This window comes from Microtus oregoni, unplaced genomic scaffold (genome assembly GCF_018167655.1).
Source record: "Microtus oregoni isolate MIOR12 unplaced genomic scaffold, Mior012 000003F_ref0000135, whole genome shotgun sequence".
In the NCBI taxonomy this organism is placed as follows: domain Eukaryota; kingdom Metazoa; phylum Chordata; class Mammalia; order Rodentia; family Cricetidae; genus Microtus; species Microtus oregoni.
In genome coordinates this window covers 73,799,622-73,822,944 of record NW_024543062.1, presented here as the reverse complement: position 1 = coordinate 73,822,944, position 23,323 = coordinate 73,799,622, and positions in this window count along the sequence as shown.

Genomic DNA, 23,323 nt, shown 5'->3' with positions numbered 1-23,323 from the left:
CAGTATGATGCATTACGACATAAAAGTAAGCAACTCACTGAAATCCCAGGTTTCCTACAACTTAAGAGAAAATAATAGAAAACATGAAATGAAGTATATTGTGTGTCACTATAGGGTAGTGTTATTGCAGGTTGAGAGATTAAAGCTGTAAAGAGGATCAAGATAATTAGAAATAGAAGCTGCATAATGTCATTAGAGAGAAATTTCTTGGTCTTATTAATTTTTCTTTGACACTGAAGTGAATGGGGGTAAGTCAAGGGAATGGCCATGGAAAGGGGATTCAGAAGGAGGGAGAGGCAAGCGCAAAGCTGACAAAAAGTGAGGCCATTTGGAAAGGGAAACCAGCCAGCAGACCAGTGTTACTGGGACACAACGAACATTGTGTTTTCCTGAGACAATGCCAGAGAAGAGATAAAGGACACATTCTACAGGGTTGTGTGTCTCTTAGAGGATATGATTTAACACTGAGTGATGTAGAAAGCCATGTTTTCCAAGTTTTCAGTGTGGTAACTGACTTTATGTAAGGACAAAAAATTGTACAGAGGTGGACCAGAAAACACCTGTGCAACTCAGTGAAGGCATGACTTAGGTCTGAATTACTATGATGAGGATTCATATGACAGAAGAAATATTAAGCAGTGAGTATCATTTCAAAGTAAATTTGTGAATAATTGGATAACTGAAATAAAGAAGAATGAGAAAGGCAAGATAAGGCTAGAGGGCTGAAGGAAAAGTCTATAAACAAAGATAAAAAACTAATTCTCTCTCTCCCTTCTTCTCCCGTCCTTGACTCTCTCCTCTTCCTCTTCCACATCTAGAAAAACAAACAAGCAAACAAATGAAAACCAAAAACAACAACAAAACCCAAACAAGTAGCAGATATTATCATTTATTTTCACTTAAATATAGTTTAAGGAAAGATTCTGACAAGATTCTATACTCAATAGCAGGAAATTTCTGATTCTATATGATTTATATGACCAGAATTGCTACAAATGAGAAATATTGCTAGTTTTCCAATAGTACTTCAGATGTGTAACAAAACGCTGTTTCGATTTAACACAGCAATATAAAATTGAATTATTCTCTGTGAACATCTAATAAATACGTTCTCCAAAGTTTTCCCTCGGGTCATAGGGCTTCACATCTTAGATCCATGTACGATTTAACTCTTAACTTCCAATTGACAAAACTACTTAGTAACAACATAATAATGTAAGCTAATTAGCCCATCATGATACCACAGTCAGATGCGGATCCTGAATGGAGGAGTACAGACCTTCAGTGGAAGCAATTTTCATTGGGGTTTGCATTGCAGATATTTGGTTTGTCTTGAATGTATTCTGCTGGCCAAGTCACCTGTGAGCCACCTCTGTGTCAATTATGAGCTCCAGATTTATAATCAGCAGCTCCACATGAGACACTGTGGGTGGCACACTCTCATTTTCCTAGCTTCCCTCCAATGCTGTTTTTTTCATGGAAAATGGGTCATAAAGTCTTTTGAAAGACAGTTATCCAGTATATGCAGATTTCTGTAAAGCAGCGCTTCAGCAATTCCATCCCTACAAACACTGCCCTGAACTGTTTGGAAAATAATTTTTATCCAAACAATTTTTCATCACTTATGTTTTATGTTTGTTGTTGTGGGGATGGGCCCAAAGATTGAAACCGTCACTTCTACCTGCCAGGAAAATAACTGACCCCTGAACTTCACCCCAACCCCTTTAAATGACTGATTAGTTACTGTCCCTTCTGTATTCTTTGTTTTATATATTATTTCTGAGACATCCCAAATTCACTGTTGTGTCTTCTTGACCACTATAACATTTAAATTTTATATGTCTAAATTAATAACTTTCAGAAATATCATACCTTAATTGAAAACTAATTTTACAAAGCAACAAATTATTAATAATGAGTGTTTTAAAACTAACTCTGCGTGTGAGTGAATGTGTGTATGTGTGTATGTGAGTGTGTGAGTGTGTGTGTGAGTGTGTGCATGTGAGTGTGTGTGTGTGAATGTGTGTGTGTGTGTGAAAGAGTGTGTCTGTGTCCTCCTAAGCTCCTGAGTGCCTTTAAAACTACCGTACTTTCACTTTCTTGTTTCTAACTTCCATTTTCAATATCCTTTGCTTCTCACTGGATTGTGAATGTGCCCTTTCCCGATGTCTGAAAATCTTTCAACCTTCACCATTCATTCTAAGAATCAGCAATACGTTATGTTTTTATAGAACTTTTCTTCCAGGGAACAGAGAGTGTTTCATATATATTACCACATTCATCCTTAAAATTTCCCTCACAACACCCATAGCCCTGACTGAAGTATGCCTCCTTCGAAACCTCCAGCCATTTCTTTAGTTCTTCCTTCCTTGGCTGCCTTTTCTATAAACTCTGTAAATCAGCTTCAAAACCCAGTGTCTGGAGAAAATATGCATAATTCTATCATTCAGGTGACCTTTCTTTCGAACCCTATGCTGAGAATTCACTGTCTCTGTTTTAAGGCTTTGCTTGTTCATGGCAAGTATTAGGTTACTAAGATTTTACCAATTTTCTCTTACTTTTCTTCAATATAGTGAAATAATCTCACTTTATAACATATTGTGACTGTCTCCTTTTTTCAACCATATCACTTTTGTTCATTTTAAATTATATTTATATCCCTCTAGTTTATTTTTCACTAGTAAGGTAATATCCTAAATTCTATTTGACTCTTACATTCATTATTTTCCTTTAATTTTCCAAGATTTCTTTCTTTTTAATTTTTATTATTTATTTTACATTCGGTACAGTGTTCCCTCTCTCCTCTTCTCTCCCACCCTCCCACCCCTCTGTTCCCAGGCCACAATACACTACCCATCCATTTCTGTGTAGGAAAAAGATAGCATATCAAGTTGCAGTAAGACTATACACCTACCATGTATTAAGACTGGGCAAGGTGACACAGTATGAAGAATAGGGTCCCAAACTTCAGTGAAGGACTCAGAGACAGCCCTTGTTCCCACTGTTAGGAGACCCACAAGAAGACCAAGTGACACAACTCTAACATACAAGCAGAGTGCCTAGGTCAGTCCTCATATCCATCTTGACTTTGTATTTGAAAATATGCTCCTCCCAGTAGGGACAGCTGGCATTTGCTTGTATGTACCACGTGGCAATCTATTTGGCAAATGCATAAATGGACTATTTGATCTACTCTTCACTACCCACATAGGAGCTCCAGCCTACTGCCTGTGTATTAAAGACAGAACATGAAGGTCTCCAAAGACAGAATAAGAAGGCCAAGGACATGCAGGCTGAGTGGATGAAGTTTGTGTTCAAGTGCATTTATATTTGACACTCTGTGTTTCCTAAGCAATTGTTGTGCATTAAAAACTTAATGAAAACTATATAAGGGTTTGCATTGTTTTGCTTCGCTTTTTAACAGAACTTATCAAGCATCTACAAAATTGTTGTACTGTATCTGGAGACTAAATTTCAAGTTGAAAGTGGCTTTGAAATTTAGAATAAAAACTGACTACTTAGAGAAGTATATCAATATTTAAATGTGATGGTTCTTTGAGACTCAAAACTAAGTCACACTCTTTAATCTCACTTAAAATAGTTGAAATTTTTCCCCATAACTGAGGACTATACCTAGGGGCTTGCACTTCAGTAGTAGGTCAAATGCCCAACCTCTGAAGTCTATCCCTAGCACTTTCCAAAAATACTGTTTTTGAAATGGGAAGTCACTAAAATCCCAGGCTGGTCTTGAACTTGTAATCTTACTGTTTAAGCCTCTAGAGTAGCTGTGACTACAGGCCAGCAGCACCAAGCCCTGAACATTAAGTACTCACCAATAGGCATGTTTACATACGTATATATGCATGTTAATTTCATGTGTGTGTATGTCAAAGAAGAGAACACCGGTATACCGGTATGCTTAGGTTGGAGGCCAGCACTGGGTGTCTTCTTCACCCTCTCTTCACCACAGATTTTGAGGTCACATCTCTCACTGAACCTAGAACTCACCAATTTGGCTAGGCTGGGTGGTCAGAAAGACCTAGGGATCTCTCTGTTTTCACTCCCTCTGCACTGGAGTATAGGATATTTTGTGTGGTTGGTAGGGATCCAAACTCAGGACCTCACACTTGCATATCAGATGCTTTGCCACTTAAGACATTGTACTAGACCCTGGTTATGTACTTTTACTAATCACACAAAACTGTTAGAACTTAAAAGAAATCTTATCCGAAATTTGTTTGATTACTAAATTGTTATTACATTTATTTATTCATCAATATGGAGGCAAAAGGACAACTTGCTAGAGTCAGATATCTTGTACAAAGGAATTAAAATTGAGGTTATCAGGCATAGAAGCAAGTGTCTTTACCCACTGAGCCATATCATAACCTTATCAGTTTGCTTGCTACTTTTGAACTCATACCATAAAGAACATTGGTTTGGCTGGGTTTATCTTCAGGTCTTAAGAAGAACAGAAATTAAAGATGATCTCACTATAGTAGCTGGTAGATTGATATAAAAAAAAAGTCCAAATGACCTCAATAACTACTGTGAATGTATATTTCTAGTTCATATTTCAAGTATCTCCTATTATTCTAAATCTTTTTAAATAGTTAGACAATTTTCTCCAATGTCTTCTTTTGATAAAGATGTTCTTTATACATTGAAAGCTTTTCAGTATTTTAAGTGTCCTCCAGATGCACTTTGAGTGAGTGAAACTAAAGAATAATATATGCAGATGGAAAATGAAAGATGAATTTCCCATGCAAACATTTAGACCATATGAAGCCATGCAAATACAGCCTTCAGAAGGAAAATTGTTTGTCATTATTTTTTTTTTCAAATTGATCTCTGTCATCAGAGTACAATTGCAAAATAAAGATTTACATTTTTTTGACTGAAAAAAATAATTTACATACCACCGGGTAAGTGATTTCACAGTATGAAGATTCTAGGACACATATTCAAGCAGTAGAACATTAAAAAAGAGTCCAGAAGACTCAGGGTAATGAAGGGATTTGATTTATTACAACTTGGTAAAAACGCCACCAAAATCCTTCAAACTAAAATTTAAATATATTGAGTATGGAACGGATTCAGTGGTGTTTAGAAATTAAACTAAAGAATAATGTGGTTATTTGGGGACTGTTTAGAAAATAAATATAAGTCTATGGGAGGGAGCATGTTAGTATAGAAAAGTTACTGATTTGAAGAGAAATCCACTAAAGAAACAGGGATCCTCGCATCTGTTCTGAGATCAAGGAACACCTCAAGGGAAGAAGAAGTGGCTTTCCCTGCAGCACATTTGTGTGAGTATAAAACGATTTAAACTTTGTTATAAAAATGAACTTACCTCAAAGAGGAAGCTGATGACATTTAAAGATAAAAGTTCCAGATATTCTATCATATTCATCAAACTCAGCAAGATGAGAATGATAAAATGGAAAACTTTTACTAGTTAATCATTTGCTAACAAATAATATATTGTCTCAGATTGTCAGAGCACTGACAACTCTACCACATAGTTTGATTCAAATTTGAAAAGGAGAGTTGAAGAAAGAATGATATCTTTCATCACGGGAGGAAAGAGGAGACAAGGTGCAGAGCCGTAGAACCCAGAGAATTATAGCACAAGGATGAAAGGAAAATACCATCTTTTCTTCTTAGTTTTCCCAAGGAACAAAAGACTAGGATAAGTAATAAAGATTTCATCAAGGACTTTGGGAGATAATTATCAAACTCCAAAATAATAAACTAAATTTCTTAATGTGAAGAGGAGGTTACAAATAGCATTGTACATACTTTATATAACATCTTGTAGATATTTTTGCAACTTAATTGACTTAGACCATGAAATCTCTAGTTTTTAAAAATAGTCAATACATATTTAATTCTTAGTTTAATAAAATTCTGATAGTTGATACTTGCACTCCTGCTTCGAGATGAAATGGTTCCTTTATCTGTGTCTCTAACTCCATGCATTACATTAGTATTGATGTGTGCACAATTACATGTGAGAAGTTGATACCATGTGCCAAATTGCTGACAATTGTTTTAATCTTCCTAAGATTTGTTGATTCTAAATTAAATTTTAATACATCTACCATCTAAGGTCTGTTTTTAAGAAGTAAATAAAAATATTAAATATGTATTATCATAAAAAGAAACCTAGTCCATAACCCTAGAAATATCAATTATTACTTCAGATATGTTGAAGGGATACTACCATAGTGTATAAGATTTAAAAGTAGATCAAGTAGCCACAGAATTCACAAAGTAACCATATTAATTACTTATTCTAATTGCTTCTGAGCAATTGGGAAAGGAGTAAAAGTTTAACCTTGGTTTGGTAAGAGACTTCACAAGCTCTTACCCCTCAGCCCACTTATAATTCCCTGTCTCCAGAGGTTAAGCTATAGCCCTCCCAGAGCAAAAGAATCTGTTAATACTTTTGTGTTGAGGCCATTCTTTGTTTAAGCTGTACCATGGTATTGTTCTCTCCTAAGACTGTTCTTCTAGTAGAAACACAGGGATGAAGGTATAACTTAAAGAAACACTCCAAAGTCAAGTATAATTTAGTTCCTAATTAAGCTATTTTCCTATAGGTAATTTCTTTCAAAGGTCATTCCAGTACCTTAAAAGAAATGGATTCATCACTGTTCACACTCAAGAGAAAGACTGCCTAATAATAAAGTAAGACTTTTCTTTTTTATTAATATTGTTTTGAAAAAGTAACTCATTGAAGAACTATTACAAGTTTTTAATAATTCTATTTCGTCATCTCAACAACAACAACTATCTGCCAACTTTTACACTTAAAAGTAAAGCTTTGAGCAGCCATGGAATCCACCTGTATCAAATGAACAACAGAGAGGCAGAGTCTGATAGCTTCTGGAGTGAATAAAACCTTTAAATATGACAATTCATTTTAGTTTTATCCACATAGTTTCAAAACATTATTCTAGAAAACACAACTTATAAAAAAACATAAAATGTGTGTTTCTCTGTTTTCTTCCATTAGTTATTTTAAAAGAGAAAATAAACACACACAAAATTACGATTAGAGCAGGACTCCCCATGGAATTCTAGTTAAGGCTATGTACCAAATTGCAGTTAGATTGACACCTGTGTAATGAAGCAATCTTGCTTATTTTTTCAATCATGTTCATGAAAGTGAAAAACTGTGATTTAGTAAGAAAGACAGAATCTGAGGGAAGCCATGTTTAAGTAAACACCTGACTCTGATTCTACCACAATTTTCACCCATGACCAGTCATATTGTGTTATTTGATAGTTAAGTGTCACAGGGAACTTTGCTGGGTAAATTCAATTATTAGAAACAAAATTCTGCTAGCATGCATCATGCAGTGTTGACATTTCCTTACTGTTCTTTCTCTTTCCACTTCAGTTTTGATCAGAATATTTATACTTTCATCCCACATTCTGTGTCTTATTATGAGTCTAATGGAATTTAGATTTATGTTTCAGTCACTGAATTATTCTTACTAAACTGTAGACAAAGGTTAAAGTTGAAGGTAGTATTGTCAGATTCTACGAATTGTATATGTATATATATATATATATATACATATATATATATATATATAGTAGTTCATGGCTACTAAGTCAGAGCTACACAATGTAGAAGCTGAGAGTGATGGTATTTGTCAACAAACTCTCAAGCTTCTAATCATGGTTGTATAGTTACGGTAAGATTACTCAACTGCCCACGCCTTCCTCAGAAGTGCTGATAAAGGGAAATCTGAAGGCATGTGCGCACATTAGTTGCTTGGAGGTAAAATTGTCTTGACAAAGAAAAGGTCATATTCAGCAATAAAATGTAAAAAATACCATAACATGGGTAAAGTGTTGTCAAAAGGAGGGCATCCTCAGTAGTATATAAAAAAATACCATAACATGAGTAAAGTGTTGTCAAAAGGAGGGCATCCTCAGTAGTATATAAAAAAATACCATAACATGGGTAAAGTGTTGTCAAAAGGAGGGCATACTCAGTAAAGTGTAAAAAAATACCATAATGTGGGTAAAGTGTTGTCAAATGCACAAGGGTGGTTGAAATATATTAAGGAATCACAATGAATTTCTTTACATTATGACACCTATTTAAATTTGTCTAAGACTGACAGATTAATAACAAAACACATTTTGCCAAAAATATATGCAAACCCAATGCTCTGCATTACAACTGTGGCTTGGGAAGCTGAGATTCAGAGCACCCCATCTTGAAAAATTTCAGACAACAAAAATTAAATGGAAATGAGTATGTAAGACCCTGAGTTGAATGTCTCCATGATTTTTGCATGAGACAACACATGTGTTCTACAGAGATACTAAAGATGGGTTCAAGATATTTGGAACATGATCTTTATGGTGTAATATATTGTTTGTTGAATTTTCTGTTTTTTTAATTAGCATTTCCAGAATAAAATGAAAATAACAACATGAGGGGCAAGAAATGAAAATACTCAAGATCTCTTTTTCAATTTAACTGACTTTCATTATTTGTATTTTCATCATTTGCATTTTTGGGAGTCTGGAGAGCAAAAAGAACATAAATATTAATTATAACACTTAAGAATATACAAAGATTTTGAGCTCTATGTCATTTATAAAGCCTTCAATTAATGTATTTTCAAAGAATAGACCATAATATTAACATGAGTACCTCCAATTCACATAATAATATCTGTTTTGAAATTGAATCCACATACTAATGAAGGAAGATCCTAATATTTAAATTCTAAAGCAAAAACTTCACATTTTAAATACATATTTTAATACTTAGTAATAAAATCAAGCCTATATTCATACTAAAACTACTTTATTCTGTTACATTCAGAATTCTGTTCAGCCCCACTTTTCCACTAATCACTTCTTTGGAAGATAAAAGAACAATATACCTTGATTTTCCAAGAGAAATAAACTCTTTGAAACTGTCCATCAACTAATAAAACCACCAATTTAATTACTCTTCCATTCTTGAGACTATAAAATGATCTAATTTATAACTGGTATTATGACAAGGACCTAATAAACTTATAATGACTTGACATTATGGCTGAATTTCTATTGGAAATAGAGGGAAGGTTTATGACCTGGGGAATTTCTAATCCCAAGGCACACTGATGAAATAAAACTCATGTAGAATCCTTCTGATCCTTGCTGTTTTCTAATTATAACTTTAGGTACTAAACACAGACACACAAAATAAAAAACCTGAAAACAAATAACTGAGAGAGTTATTAACACTTTATAAGAAGAAACAAGTGTTTATTGATTTTATTTTATGCCTTTTAAATTGCTTTTACATAAATTATTTGCATACCCGTATAATATAAGAACATGATGATAAGTAAAAGACTTATTAGTTTGATGTAGAGCAGAATAAATCAAACTGCTTTCTAATGAATCGCATATAAACATGTTTTTGTATAATAACAAGAGCCCTGCTCTGAAGATAATGAGCATTTGGAATGTAGGGTTTTCATTTCTAATACTTAAGCAATTTTTTATTTCACACTATATCAAAGAGAAAGAAGTGACTTTAAAAATAAAGCCAAAATCATAAATACACATTCACACATACTTCAGCAAATAAATCTTACAGATATCTCATATTCTAAAGGCATTTAATGCTGTATTTTTCTTATAATATACTCATAACTACACAATATGTTCACAGGAAATTAAAAGTCGGCCTGCTTCTCCAATATCCTGATTGTGCCAGGTCTCCAGGGGACTATTCCAGGGGAAAAGACAGCCACACAGATTATTTCCCCTCATGGTGCTAAGGAGATGATTTATTCAGTAGCCCCTACTAAAACTCTAAAAGATCTATGTAAACATGGGTGTATAGAATTCAGGCTGTTTGGGTTGGTTACAAATTGTGTACAATGAGAAACAAAACCCAATTACAAGGCCTTAATCAAACCTAATTGCTCCAAAACTCTGAGTACCAAAATCCATTCCCGTACTAAAAGGTCATTCAAAGGCCACACAAAGAATCCCTTGGGAAGAAATTTGCAAATGTCTACTTGAGTTATGGCTCTAGTCAATGGTATGTGTTTTATTATTTCCAAATATTTTCAAAGATTAAAATCATAAGTGTATTATTCCTAAGTATAATTGAAATGCTTGCAATCCTGTGCTACTCACATTTGAAATCTCAGAAGCCTGGGGCTTAAAGTATTCATAGTTTTTCAGGATTCCCATAAGAACAAACCCTTAAATCCCAGAACACTATACTCAGCAAACACCCTCACATTTTAACTCCCAACTTCACCCTTGCTCTCTTTGCTCAACCTTCCCAAGGGTTTATCAACCTAAATTTTCAATTGCTTCAGTCAAGTTTTTCCTACTTAAGGAATAAAGTATTTAAGCATTCTAAATTGAATATTGAGTACAAAAAAAAAGAAATCAAAAGCAAAGCAAATTAAATAAGAATAAAATTTGGAGTAGAGATAACAGCAATATGCTCTGAGTTCTTTTAAGTTTCGATAAAGAAGTCATGATAAAAGAATATTATGGCATGAAAATGAATAAGGGATCAGTGTACATTCAATACCACCTTTGTGATTTGCATGTACAACTGAAACTACTTCAACATAATTTTGTTTAAAATCTTTAGTGCTGTGGTTTCTTCAGAGAGAATTCAACTTGTTGACGTAAAGTCTATAGGGGTGGAAATATTAGACATAATAGTGTTGCAAAGCAAGAAATTTGTGTTGGAGAAAAAGAATCTTCTGCTTTACCTCCCAGATGCAGCTGCCCCCCTGTGCCTTTGCATAAAGGTTGCCCATGAAGGAAATTGTTTTACTTTGCATGGCATCTGGTCAGGGAGTGACATAAGCTCTGATTTGTTTTTCAGAAAGCAGAAACTGGTTGTGTGACTAGGTGTGGCCAGCAGCAAGGGAAGAGAGAGTGCTAGATGAGAAGTTATAGATCTGTTGTAGATTTGTCAGGCAGAGATTTTACTCGGGCAAAGTGAAAGACAAGGTGAAGTAAGTCATGAAATACAGAAATAAATAGAACCTGTTGAAAGGGAGGAAAGAGAAGAACGTGGCTCACAGATTTACACTCAGAATATTGAGTAGACAGAAGAAAACAACGACTGAAAAGAGCTATATAAAAAGAAGTCATAGTCAAAGGACACCCAACACTACAGAAATTGCCATCATAAAAATCAACTCTGTGTACAATAGCTGTATGCAAATTTAAAGGGGAGAAGTTACTTAAATAGATGACAAGTTTGCTGAGTAACTAAAAGTGTAGAGTGATAACACAATGGAAGATGATCAAGAGGAGTGTTTGAGAAACACATGAAGACAGAATAATCAGCATCCACGATTGCAGACAAATGTAGCAAAAATACTTAAGTAAGTACTGAGATAACCCACAATGAAAATATACATTCAAAAGGGAAATAGATGAAGGTGTGAATCATAAAAGTATATAACACAGATATTATTTACTATGATATTTATTAGAAAGATTATAGCACTATACTAAAAAATCTTTTCAAAAAATATGATCCTTTAGACAAAATACTAGTCTGTAATAATCAAAAAGAGACCATCATTTTGGGAGGGAGTGTCTGATGGACACGGGAGTGATTGGAGGAAGGATGGGAAAATGAGGACATGATTATTGTGTTTATATTTTACTTCATTGTTCATCTCCCTTAAAATTGTAATTGATAAAGTAAATATACAGGCAAATGCAAACAGAAACATTATACAGGTTAGTTATAAACCATTCATATGGACATGTGTATAAGAACTGCAGACATGACTCAGTAGGTTGAGGATTAGAGTTCACATCCCCAGCACTCACATAAAATGCCAGGTATGACTGTGGAAACCTGTAGCCAAGCGTTGAAGGGCAGAGATAGATCCCAAGAGCTTGCTGACCAGCCATACTACACAAAAGACCTTCCTAGATAGAATAAGAGATAGGGTCATAGAAAAAGCGAGTCAATCTCCTCCTTGACTTCTGTATGTATGTGTGTGGACCCACATGCAGGGCACAGAGGTACACATATACCACACACATTCCACACCAAAAAAAAAAATTCAAAGAAAAACCTCAACATACTTTTGCTTAAATATAGATGATCAATGAATCTTGTCATGAAGATTATTTGTAGTTCCATTTTTGATAAAATAAAGTTGGTCAAGTATTAGAATCATGACAAGTTCTACATGATATGAACAGAATTTTCTAATTGCATGTGTTTTTATTTGGGTTTAATTATTGATCTACCTTTGAGCACAATTTCTCCCTTTCTGAGGACTGTCTGTGAAGGAGATTTATTTCATAAAAGTGTTCAGCATTGCCTGCTGCATTTAACTGAGATTTTCTGTTACAATAGTTACAGAATTGAACTGAGAGTCAAGAACAAGACTCTTGCTCCCTAAAGAATAGTATTTCACCTCGATGTGAATATCTCACAGAGAAATGGAAATAATGACTGCATTTCACTTGGAAATCTACTCATAACAAAACAGAAATGTTCATGGAACAATATATTATGTGCAAGCATACATGTATATATACACATATTGCCAAACTTTTTACATTTAAAAATCTATATCCGTAATAATTATACTGGTTTAATGTATTTTAAATACTGCTCAGCTTTTTTAACTTTAATAATTAAAATAGGTTAAACAGTGGCTTGCTAAAGGCAAGTACACACGATCTATCATATGCCAGTGAACATCTTTGTTGCAGAGTCAATCATTGCAAAATTGGATGAGAATAACAGGAAAATGACAGGTGTAAGAGCAGATAGGTCAGGTAAGACTTCTTCAGCTGTAGAAAACAATTCAGTGATGATAAGGGTAAACTCAGCCTCTTTGCATTTTCTTTTTCTTTTGAGGCAGTGTCTCGCTATGTAGGTCTGGCTGAACTAGACCTACCTTGGTAAAGCAGGCTGACCTACAATTCACAGGTAGCTACCTGTTTCCTCTGATATTACCTGCTCTCTGCCTTTAATTTGCACTGCTCTGAGAATGAACATTTTATAGAATAAGTATCATACCATTTAAATTTTAAAATAGTCCTTTTTGCTATGACTAAATTAGACAAATGGAAAATTTTGACTCTCTTAAAGTTACCATGTAAAAAGGAGTAATTTTCTATATGAGAGATTATTATAATTTTTGATATATTACAGAAATAAACAATGAGTATTTCATGACTAACAATTAATACCCCTAACTATAGATTCTGGAAACACTGCACTTGAATACCAAGATGATGGAATGGTTATTGACTTTATTGATTTACAACTCTGGGTAGTCTTTGTGTTACTGGAATGTGAAAATGCTAGGCATGGTACTAAAATAATAAGATATCTTTTAACATAATATCACTTGGAGGAATGAGATTATCTTTAAATATTTTAATGGTTATTGGGAAACACAGATGGAGTGTTCTATTTTACTGAATGCAGCAGAAAATGAATGATTTCAAAATAGATTATATGATTGCAATGTTTATCTTCTAATTTTAACTGCATAGCATCTAGTTTTATAATCTAAGTGAGTGAAACATTTTCATACCTAAAAGAAGCACAGTAAAGACATTTAACTACAAGTTACTTTATGGCATGGAAGAGATAATGATAAACAATTTTACAAATCCAAAACCTGTGTTTTTATGTGCAAGACACACTACCGTACTTTCCATTTACAGTATGTTCGGTAGTCCTCCTATGAGTCTGAGATGTGTTTTGGAGTCAGGTTCCCTCTAAGCAGTTATGCTGTCTGACTGTAATCCTGTTGCCTTGCTTCCCAGTGTCAGTATTGCATGCATACAGGGACCCTAAGCTTTAGAAGTAGTATAACACCATCACATAAGTCAACAAGGACAGGGCTTGCATAAGCCATTAGCTCAGAGCAAGTATGCTGTAAATAAATTAGTACAGATATGTATTTCAGATATGATAGTGAAGTCAAAACATCCAATCCAAAAGTTGTGGCTTACACACAGAATTTCTTAGTTGCCTATATTTTTCTGTGTAAGGTTGAGGCCTTGCAGGCTTTCCCCATCTATTTTGGCATGTCTTTTGGTGTCATGCTTGTTCAGATCATGCTTAGGCACTCATGCTGATGAGATTTTGGGAGTTGTGACTTTTTACTTTGATAGAAGGTAAATTCCAACAGCAAACTCCTTGATTTTCCAGTTCTTCTTATTTTTCTGTCCCCTCTTCCTTCTCCAGGAAAGCATACACCAACTGGCTATCTACCAAATGCTCAGCCCTGGGAACAGACAAAGGAGGAACATTATACAGACTGAGAAGGCTATATTTAGATAGAGTTGTATAAACATATACGTACTTAGCAGCAATGAAAGAAAAAATAAGCCATTCATTTGAAAAAGAGAAAGGAGGAGAGTATAGGGGAGGAAGGATCTAAGAGAAGGGAGAAATGATAAAAGTATAGTATAGTCTCAAAAAGAAAAGAATACAATATGGCTTGCTCCAAATCCAGCTTATACTGATCCTGCTTCATGTTTTTCCTGGAGATGGGAGTAGAACAAATTTTGTCTTCTGACAATTATCAATAATTTTCTGATATTTTTAAAGCAATAATCAATAATTTCTTCAAAAATAAAAAGGGAATCTTATTACACATAACTTTTCAGTATCCATCAAACAGTGTTATATTTGGTATCTAATACTAATTGTCAACTTGCTTAAGAAGAAGTGAAGAGTGGGCTGGATAGTTCAAAGCCTTGATAAGGAGCTAGAGACAGGAGGCAACAATTGACAAAAAGAAAGAGCAAGGTCTAATGATGAAAATCCAGCATGAAATAAGTAGAGTTTGGGAAAATGACACCAGAGTATTGTGAAAATCAGCACCAATAGCAAAACAGTCTTTGCATCAAGTGGGTTCTACAATGCCACAAAACATATAAACGCAAGAAAGCATGAAAATTTAAAGAGAAAAAAGTCTAAAAACATTGTACGAAATGAAAAATCACTACATTTTACAGAGGAAACAGAAAGCATTCTTAAGAGGATTTGCCATATGGTAGGCAAAGGCCTATTAAATAATTAACTGAGCATTTGGTAAATATGGAAAGTCTGCTTCACCCAAGCATAAGCATAAAATGATTAGAGAAAAAAGTTATAATGACAAAAATCTTAGGGCTCTTCTTCATTCATCATCTGTGGCAATTAATTAAGGATGATTACTATTTTTACCTATTCCCACTTTTCCAATAATGTTGTCTTTAATTCCAGGGGTAAATTCCAAGCAATTGGCATTGCAATTATGACCCATGTGAAAAATGTATATAATGTGTTCATTTTTTAAAACAAAAAAGCATACTTAGTGTTACAGTCTCATTGACAGTCATATTAATTCCGTTTGCAAGATATGCCAACTCTATTTTTAAAACTGAAGTTGCAAGAATTAAAAGTATAAAAATTGGAGACAGGAGTTGAATACCAATAACTGCCGTTGGACTTTATTATTTGTAATTTACAAGCTTGGTGGTTGCATGATAACTTGTCTTCACAGTTTACTGCATTTTAAGTTAAATATATTTCAATTTCAGATACAAATCTCAACAAAACAGGAAATGTTTATACTATGTGATTTTTGTCAGCTAAGATGTTATAATAAAATCTAATTGCTAGAAAACTTTAGATAAATGCTCCATATAAAAATTCAAATCAGTAATTAAAATTGTGATCATTTTAATCAGTTTACCAACACATATCAAAGTGTAAGTTGCACACAAAATTTTATCTGGCAAACTTATTTCTCAGTATTTATGTTGGCATAAATATATGTGTTTGGGGAGACTATCTATTACAGCATTAATTACAAAATTGAATACAGAATTAATAAATTATAAAATTATTTGTGTACATTCTTATCATCATTAAAAATAAGTTTCTAATGTAAAAGTTTGGAAACCAATATTCTCAATATTTCAAACTTTAATATTATAGATATGATTGGAATAAATTAATTTACTTTGAAAAAATGTTATGCTATTGGAAATTATTTCTGACAGAACAACTCTTTTTTATTCATCTTTTTATTTTACATCCCAGCCACAGTCACCCCCGTCCTCCTCTCCCAGTCCCAGTTCCCCACCCTGCTTCCTCACCCCAATCCCCTCCTCTTCTGTCCCTATCCAGGAAAGGACAGGTTTCCCATGACTATCAATAAAACATGGCATATCAAGTTGCAAAAAGACTAAGCACCTCCCCATGTATTAAGGCTGAGCAAAGTGACACAATATTAGGTGTAGGGTACTAAATGTCAGTAAAAGAGCCGAAGACTCTTACAGTTTCACAGGCCATTCATTTTTTTTTCTTTTTCAAACAAAGGGGAAGTTAACTTCAGTCACAGGGACACGCTCATAACAGGATCTGCTAAATCACAAGATTAAAGTTACTTGTTTAATTGGACTTGAAAACCTTACTACTGTCACATTCAACTAGAAATAAATTGACAGTGCCTTCCTAAATTCAGGGAAAGTAAACACTGGGATCCTAAAATATACAGGACTCAGCTAACTAATGTGAACATAAAATTCAAATACTTCTTCCATTTTTCTCCCTTGAAGATATGTTAAATTCATTCTGAGCATAAGAGAAACATCATTCTCTTCATTTCCCAAGGCCATTACTCTGAGACCCATCAGATACCCCTATAACTTGTTGATACTACTCTTTAAATTTTTGTGGTTCTCTAGTACCTATTCCTGTAAATAATAAAGTGTGGAATTTTTTTTAAAAATCATCTTATTACTAAAAGAAAAAATGCAAACTTCTGGTCCTATAAGAAAATAAAACTGTGAAAGAAATTATTCTGATTTAAAGGAATATCTGTTACATGAATTGAACTGTTAGGGCAATTTCCTGGATCTTATAAAGTAGAAGGATGCGTTTAAAATGAGGTGTATCATACAATTAATGTACCCATATCTGTCTTCCAACATCAATGCCTGCAGCAAAAATACAAACGGGAGGAAAAGAGGACAGAATAGATAAGAAAGTAAAAAGTATTAAATCAGACCCACAAATTCCTAATCTAGATTAAGGGACACACACATCTTTTTTCCTTTTGTGCATCATGAACAGGATTAAGTCTAAGAATTTATTTACTTAAACAATAAAAGAATTCTGTCTTGTAACTGTGTCTGAGGCAACAAAAGATCCTGTCTATTGAGCAAAGTAAAAGTATGGATTTTCATTGTATTCTCTTAAAATATACTTTCATAGTTCATATTATTATTAATATTATATCTCAGCTGATATTATTCTTATGTATTGTGTACTCTGTTAGATGTTGAGGAGAACTGGAGACTGAAAAACTATTTAACCAGTTCAACTGGACTAAGAAATTCAAAAGCAGCAGCTGGGGACACTGCTCCGTAATTAAGTAAGGAGCTTGAACTGCTCCTACAGGGACTAGCATGGTTCCCAACACCCCTATCAAAGGGCTCACAGTCTAGCTTATAACTCTAGCCCCAAGGGAACAAAGCTCTCCTCTGGCCTCCTGGGCACCTGAATATGCACACACACACACACATGCAAACATGCCTATACAATTAATAAATAATTCATTTTAATCTACTTTTTATTTTTATCGATTTTTACTGAGCTCTACATTTTTCTCTACTATACTCGCTACCTCTCCCCTTCTCTTAAACCCTCTTCTAAGTTCCCCATGCTCCCACATTACTCATGAGATCTTGTCTTTTTGTAGAGTAGATCTATGTATGTGTCTCTTTGGGTCCTCATTGTTGTCTAGGTTCTCTGGGATTATGATTTGTGCATGATGTCCTTTGGTTTATGTTTAAAAACCACTTATGAGTGAGTACATGTGATAATTGTCTTTCTGGGTCTGGGTTTCTATTTATTTAATATTTCACTGCAGTTTCCCCTTCTTACTCTTCTCCAAGGCACTCCTTCCCCCTCCCCTCTGCCCCACCACACACATTCACCCCTCCTCCATTTCTATTTAGAAAATGGCAGACCTTCCATAAATGGACAAAACATGGTATAACAAGTTATAGTAAGACTAAGCACGTCAGCCTTGCTTTAATGATGTGCAAAGCAACCCAGTATGGAGAGTAGGTGCATAAAAGCCAGTAAAAGAGTCAGAGACAGGCCCTGCTCCCACTGTCGGTAGGCCCACAAGAAGACCAAACTATACAACTACCATATGTGGAGGGCCTAGGTCAGTCCCATGCAGACTCCCTGGTTGTTGGTTCAGTCTCTGTGAGCTCCTATGAGCCAAGGTTAATTGATTTTGTGGGTTTTCCGATGATATCCTTGATCACTCTGGCTCTTACAAATTCCCTCCTCCCTTTCTTCGGCAGGATTCTCCACTTTTGGCCTAATGTTTGTGGATCTCTGCATCCGTTTCCACCAGTTTCTGATGACTATTTAGCTAGGCACCATTTTATGAGTATGGCAAAATATTGTTAGGCACAACTACATTGAATGGATAAAGAAAGTGTGGAATACATACGCATTAGAGTACTACTCAGCGGTAAAAAAAAAACGATGACATTTTGAATTTTGCATGCAAATGGATGGAAATAGAGAACACTATCCAGAGTGAGGTAACCCAGACCCAAAAAGATGAACATGGGATGTACTCACTCATAAGTGGATTCTAGCCATAAGTAAAAGACATTGAGCCTATAATTCGTGATCCTAGAGAAGCTAAATAAGAAGGTGAACCCAAAGAAAAACATACAGTTATCCTCCTGGATATTGGAAGGAGACAAGATTGCCAGGCAAAAACTGGAAACTTGGGGGTGGGGTGGGGGTAAGGAGAGATGCGGAGAAAAGCATGAGAAGGGGAGGATGGGGAGAGCTTGAGGAAATGGGACGGTTGGGATGGAGGAAGGGTGGATATGGGAGCAGGGAAGTATACATCTTAATTTAGGGAGCCATTTTAGGGTTGGCAAGAGTCTTGACTCTAGAGGTGTTCCAGGTGTCCTTGGAGATGTCCCCAGCTAGATCCTTGGGCAGCTGAGGATAGGGAGCCTGAAATGGCCCTATCCTGTAGTCATACTGATGAATATCTTGCATATCACCATATAACCTTCATCTGGCGATGGATGGAGATAGAGACAGAGACCCACATTGGAGCACTGGACTGAGCTCCCAAGGTCCAAATGAGGAGCAGAAGGAGGGAGAACATGAGCAAGGAAGTTGGGAGCAGGGAGAATAAAAGGTAGAGGTTTAAACAGCAATCATTGGAAATATGAAAATCAAACTCCCAGATGTGAACACAAAACAATCTACTAAAAAGATATGAAATGTGTCCAGAACAATAAATGAAAAATAAGCATAATAAGGAAAAACATAAAAGTATTCCATAATAGCAACAGTAAAAATGTATAAAAAGAGAGGTTTGGGATCAGTCCTCAACAACACTAGGCAGAATTACCAATAGCAGAGTTATCTAAGCAAAACAGTCAGGGAACAGCAAAAACACAGACCCTACCCACACTGCAGAGGTCATAGAAAGTGATGGTCTCTCTGGAAGAAATACTCAGTTTCTTTAATATGCAAGTGCATAAATTCAATAAATGTCAGATCAAATGTTTTAAATATATGCACATATATCACATTCATCTCCATACACAGGATTACACCACATCTTTATTTTTAACAGATTAAAACTTTAAACAACCAGTGTTCTTTGAAAAGGGAATAGTAGGATAGTAATATAACTGTGCTAATAGAACAACGCTTTGCAAAAAGGAAAAAGAGCATTCATACAGAAAGCAGTATGACTTATCTTCAAGATTATACCAGTCCTACATTCTCATATACTCATTACCAAAAATTCTTGACATGACAAAAATAAAGATGGAGAAAAATTAATAACTTGAAGTGATATAGATGTGTGTCTATAAGAGCATCACTTGAGGGAAATTTGGGGGCAATGTCTTGGTTGCTATGATGGTTAAATAAATACACATGCTAAATTTTTTAAAAAATTGAAAATACAATACACATATTAGTGTTAATTCTTGTTTTGCTACTGTACATGCTTACACATAATGTGAACCACTGAGAAAGGCTGATGGGCATGGGAGGACTTTGGGTTCTATGTATGCTTACATCTTCTCTTCCCATGAATCTGGAGTTCTCTGATAATAAACTGTTTTTAAAAGACTAGGTGTTTAGCTGCTCAGTGGTAAGGTGCTTGTCTAGCTTCTGTCCAGCCCAGGGTTTGACCCTTGCACCACAAAATATAAATGAACAGTTGTAAATTAAAAACACTGTTAGGAAATAACAGAAAAATTAATGTGTATGAGAGGAACAAATAAAAAATCTATATTTTTACAGAAATAATTTACAAAACATTTCACTAAGAATTTGGGGCACAGTAAGTAAGCGATAGGAAACTAGTGAATTCATTGCTTCATGATTGTTCAGGAAACCATATCATTATAATAGCATCTAGGGTAACAAAGTGTACACTGTCCTTTCCTGAGGAGCATATTTCCTAAAAACCAATTGATTGAAAATTAATGCATGTATGACATTTCTGAATTTCCTGTAGCCAGTCTATAAGTCAGGCATAAGCACCACTAATCAGAAGATTAAAAGGCCCAATAGTCAGAGGATGATAGATTCAGTGGGAGACTCGCTGCTGTCTCATTCCCGGCAGTGCACTTATTTGATGACTTCCTGCCTTCTTCATAATGCTGAAAAGGGAGTTCCTTCGGCAATAATCTACAAATTAAGAGAAACCCATTTAGCCTGTCAAAAAAGTCACATGATTGAGTATCCCTAAGCATCATGCCAGGTATTTAATCAGAACTTTACAACAGACTGAATGGTTCTTATTGCCTCTCCTACTCTAGAAAATTTAATTTTATAATTTTAAAAGATAAAAATTTGAAATAAAATTATTGTATAAAGGGAAATAACTGGTTGTGAACAAAACATGTGAAAATAATCAAATGTGTTGCAGAAAAATGGTTATGGCCTGAAAAAGAATTTTTTTTGGAACATTCATTTATCACTAGGGTTAAAACTAATAAAGAGGATAGGGTAAATTATCTATCTGGAATATATTTTTGAAATAAAGAAAATAAAATGAACTATAATTTATGCCATGGCATATATATGTTGTTCTAGTATTATATAATAAAAGAATTATAGTCATTATCTTATGTAGTAGTGAAAAAGACCATATTCGCTGCTTTAAGTATATTGGATATAGTCTATTTTGTGTGTGTGTGTGTGTGTGTGTGTGTGTGTGTGTGTGTGTGGTGTATGTGTGTGTGTGGTGTGTGTGTGTGTGTGTGTGTGGTGTGTGGGTGTGGGTGTGTGTGTGTGTGTGTGTGTGTGTGGTGTGTTTCTATTTGTATGCATTTCAATCTGTGTCTCTTCCTTTAATGTTAGGGACAGAAACCTTCAAATATAAAGAGAATCTAATCAGCTTCTTTAGCTATTATATATCATTGCATATATTATTAAGAGTTAACAGAGAGCTGCTCTTTTAAGTTTATCAAAATTTCACTGCAAAAAGTTGAACCACAAAAAAGTTAGCAAACTCATTTTGGCCAAGGATGTACACAATATAACTTCAAACTTATTTTAATATTATATTATTTAGCTCTGTGAATATTTCCCAGGACTATTACCCTGCTTTGCATATTTTTGCATTGAATAATAAGTTCCTTGCCAGAGAGCTTTAAAAAACGGGAAAGCTACCTCAAGAGAAGATTTAAACAGATGCTGCATGTATAAAATGGCAATATAGATATATTGAAACGTAGATGAGAGGGAGTCAATTAAATGGCTTTGTGTGTGTGTGTGTGTATGTGTGTGTGTGTGTGTGTGTGTGTGTGCAAGCACGCCCACGCTCATGCATGAGAGATTACTTTAGAGTACTCAGCAAAGGTACAGAAATTTTCAAATTTGAGTTCTATTAATAACAGATCTTAGCCGGGCGATGGTGGCGCACGCCTTTATTCCCAGCACTCGGGAGGCAGAGGCAGGCGGATCTCTGTGAGTTTGAGATCAGCCTGGTCTACAGAGCTAGTTCCAGGACAGGCTCCAAAGCCACAGAGAAACCCTGTCTCGAAAAACCAAAAAAATAAATAAATAAATATATAAATAAATAACAGATCTTATGAGACTGTGAGATTCTACTTCTACTCTAAAACTAACTGGTGTTAGTTTCAGCACCACCGTGCTATTAATATGGATGGTTAACCTTGTTTCCCTCATACTATTGTTTATACAAAACCTTTAGTTGTTACCCTCTTATAGTCTTGGTTTGCTAATATATAAAACAAACATAGAAAAGTTGCCTGGTTCCTAGAATAATGATCAAGCAGAATACATCTAGACAGTTTCTGATACACATATGCACAAAATACATTGGCTCTTAATTAGTTTAAAACTTCAATTATTTTAGCTATTTCCCGCCCCAAATCACTCATGGCATTTTCACCTGAATGCCATTCAACTAGTCCAGAAATAGTTTTAAAAATAGAAACATTTTTTTCTATCAGATGCATCAGGTTTAAAGGATAATTTCCCAGTCAAACAACACTACTATACAAGCCAGATTAATATTCTATTCGCTTTTTCTCCTGAAAACAATAAGGAAAAATAGTGTTGTATACGTTTAATAGGAAGTTTCTTGTAGATTTAAAAATCATTTTGTTGCCTCCAAGTAGCCTGTGGAAGTGCTATAACATCTGGTGGGAAAATTAATCAAACGTTCATAAGCATTCTATGCATCTCTAAAATTCCTTCCACGTATTTACTTTCCTAAGCATGTTTTTGCTGTATCTGCTTCCATCAGCTACAGGATATAGGTTCTATGCTGACAAGTCAAACACTAGACTGAGCTCCTGGAGCTTGGTTGAAGAGAGCTGGCAGGAATCAAATGAACAAGGGGGTTTGAGAACATGACTGGAAAAACCACAGAGACAGTTAACCTAATGTGGTCAACTGTCTAGATCACAGACTCTGGACTGATAGCTGGGGATCTTGCATGGGACCAAACAAAGCCCTCTGAATGTGGATGACAATTGTATGGCTTGATCTATTGGTTGGGGAGGGATCTGACAGTAGGACCAGAACTTATCCTAGGTGCAAGAACTGGCTTTTTGGAGCCCATTCCTTATGGTGGGATACCTTGCTCAGCCTTGATATGGTGGAAATGGGCTTGGTCCTAGCTCAAGTTGATATCCCAGACTTCATTGACTCTCCAAGAGAGGCGTTACCTCCTCTGAGGAGTGCATGAAAGGAGGGATGGGGGATGTAGGGGACAAAGGAGAAGGAGGG